We start from the raw sequence: 3,253 nt of genomic DNA on the forward strand, positions 1-3,253 counted from the left end.
CATGACATTTAGCGTAGTCGTGAACCTGGCAAGCCTCCTGCAGAAGAACAAGGACCGTTTCTGCTAGCTGCTGTGGCGGCCCCAGCCTCCGACACTCCTGAGCCAGGAGCAGATCAAGCAAATTGAAAAGGATCTGAAGAAATTCTCTAAGAGCTTTGAACAGAAGGAACGTTTGAGCCAGTGCAAAATCTCAAAGGAATTGGTGGCGAGACGGCGCACCATGTTGGAACACTTCCGGAAGTACCGGAAGACAGCCAGGAGCTCTATATGGAGCGGAAAAAACGAGCACCTGGAGCTGCGAGGAGGGGGACACTGACGGGCTGGACAGCAACGTGGACGACTGGGAGGAGGAGACCATCGAGTTCTCTGTCACTGAAGAAATCATCCCCCTCGGGAATCAGGAGTGACTGGGGAGCGCTGCGTGCAGCGCCTGTGGTGTGGAGACCAGGCGCCCCGCAGGAAGCCAGCGCGACTCCCGCCACCTCCCCGTGCTCTTGCTCTGGACTGTGACCTCGACTGGGATTCTGCCATTGCGACACATTTTTGTGCCTTTCAGCCCTGGTGTCTGCAGGTGGGGCGGGGGGGAGAGGGTTAAGGCACCACTAACGCTTCTTTCTTGTTTGCGGCTTTCTGTCGGAACCACCAGCGTTGGCTTCGTAGACTCTTAGCAGCGCCGCCTGCAGGATCCCACTCGACTTCAGAAGGCCATGTAGTGCTCTGCGATGTACTCCTCAGGCCCGCCAACACCACGAACTGTCCTTGGGGACTCAAGAAGATGCCGTTTGCTTGCTGTTGGTCGAACATCTTGATGAGTTTAGTCTTCCCGTTGTTTTTGACGTGGTAGAAAAATACAGATATCCGCGGAGCCTCTCCGTGCAGCACGGCAAACTTACTTCCATTTGGTGCCCAGGCAAAAGCTATGATGGTTTCTTTCATTTCGACCACATCCACAGGTACCTGTTTTTCCCTCATTTGGAAAATTTAAAAATTTGTGACAACACCCTGGGTACCTTTCGGAGTCATGTCTACTTTCACACACAAGTAATCTCCGTTCTTCTGCCAGTGCAGCTTGCAATCCACCACAATGAACAGTTTCCTCACTTGGATCTCTTGCCTGGTAGGGAGTTGCGTCAGGGTTACCCTGGCTGGAATATCTTTGTCTTAAGGCACCCAGAAGGCGATTATGTTACCACCAGGAGACCAAGAAAAGTCTTTTATCCCAGAGATCTTCAAACTCTTCTTATCCAAAAGACCCACAGAAGGAGTTTCATAGATACTAAGTGTACCCAGGGTCATTCTGGCAAAGAATTTACCATCATGACTCCATTTAAAAATATGCTAATGGACTGAGCTCTCACGTGAAAATCTCTCTTCTTGTGCTCTGCAAGGATGTCCCAGATATTTATGGTCTGAGGGTCATCCTGCGTGTCCATCGGGGGCTGAAGGTTACCAGGTACCTTTCACAAGGTGAGAAGTAATGAGCTGAACCCCTTGGTGGCTGAATCTCTGAATTTTCTTGAATTTCTCTCCTCCCCTCCCATTTCATAGAGCAATGCCTCTTTGATGAAAGGTTACCAGGTAGGTGCCCTTAGGAGACCAACGCACATACGTTTTGTGTTGTTGATCTCTCTGTGTTGTTTCTTACAACTGTGTATGAATCTACAGTTACCTCTAAATGATTTTTCATGTAACAAAAAAAGACATAAAACGAACCAACGACTACTTTAATAAATTAACTTGGATAAGATGATTTTCAATGACACGGAAATCAAACCCATAAAGAAAAACCCAGGGATGGGTCTGCGTTTATGAAAGGGATCTGTACTACAAAAAAACTAGCTGAGCAAAAACAATAGGCAAAAAATTTCACATTTAAATAAATAGGTATCATTTGCACCCTTCTGGGGAAAAATGTTTAAGAAGTTTGTTAACATCCAGTCATGATGGTTTTCTTGGAAATAGTATCATTTACTTCCTATGATGAAGTAAATTGATACATTTCCAGGGAATAGTATCATTTGCACCCTTCTGGGGAAAAATGTTTAAGAAGTTTGTTAACATTCAGTCATGATGGTTTTCTTAGAAATAGTATCATTTACTTCCTATGATGAAGTAAATTGATACATTTCCAGGGAATAATTTAGCAATAAATACTGTTTTTAGTATGTTTATTCTTTATCATAATTCCTAATTTAATATTTTATCCCATAGAAATATTGATATGATTGCAACAGTTTATCTTAAAACATATCAGTTAACTCTACTGTTGGCAATATTAGCAAAGTAGAATCAATTCAACAATCCATCATTTGATATGAGTTAAATCAATTGTAGTATATCAATACAATGCACTGATATTCAGCAATTAAAAATAACAAAATAAACCTGTGTACCTACAGTATATATATAACATACATGCCTATCACACATACCTATAGTATACATATATACACAGTACACATACATATATATACAAAATTTTCTATAGTATATATATAAATTTCTTGGCAAGAGCTATGGCATTAATTTTATATATATTACATAATATATAACATTGAATATTAATATATTAAATATTACCATACAATATATAATTTTATATAAATTATCTACATAATTTATATATCAATTTTTTATATATGCATACATACATTATGAAGAACTTTAGAAAAATTGATCACAATGGCTATCACCAAGGAATGTATTTGATGAGACTAGTTTTTTATGCTTAACATTTTTGTCTTGTTTGCATTTTATATTATTTCATGAATTTTCTTAAAGCCACCTGTCTTCATTAGTACTTCTGCCCCCAGCTTCTGACAGAAATATGCTTAAAACTTACATACTGGATTTGCTTCACCTGATACACCTTTTAAGTCATTTTCTAAAATTAAGGACATTTTCAGACCTACTTATCTGATGCTTTTTAAACTATTTCTGAAATGGAAAAAGATAAACAACATAGTGTATAGAGTTATAGCTGGAAGCAGCATGCTAAAATATAGTTTTATTCTAATTATTCATATTCATAGGCATCTTCCTTTCCTTTCTACAACAGCATACTTTTTATTTACATTTTAAATAATGTTTTAAATTGCCCAAATGAGTCATTAAGTAACTCTCTTAATAGACTTTTCCCATATCCATTCTTTGATTATACTGTGGTACAACTGGTGGTAGAAGCCACCCTAGTTGGCCTGCCATCATCCCAGCTGCAGCAGGGAGGCATCACCGGGGCTGCATGCTCCACACA

The 3,253-nt window shown here is 40.1% G+C and overlaps 1 pseudogene; it reads right to left on the reverse strand.

The window, feature by feature from the left end:
- Positions 1–591: 591 nt before the first annotated feature.
- LOC108282925 lies at positions 592–2,900 on the reverse strand (annotated as a pseudogene).
- Between the last annotated feature and the right edge of the window lie 353 nt (positions 2,901–3,253).

Source organism: Cebus imitator, unplaced genomic scaffold, assembly GCF_001604975.1.
Source record: "Cebus imitator isolate Cc_AM_T3 unplaced genomic scaffold, Cebus_imitator-1.0 Scaffold253, whole genome shotgun sequence".
In the NCBI taxonomy this organism is placed as follows: domain Eukaryota; kingdom Metazoa; phylum Chordata; class Mammalia; order Primates; family Cebidae; genus Cebus; species Cebus imitator.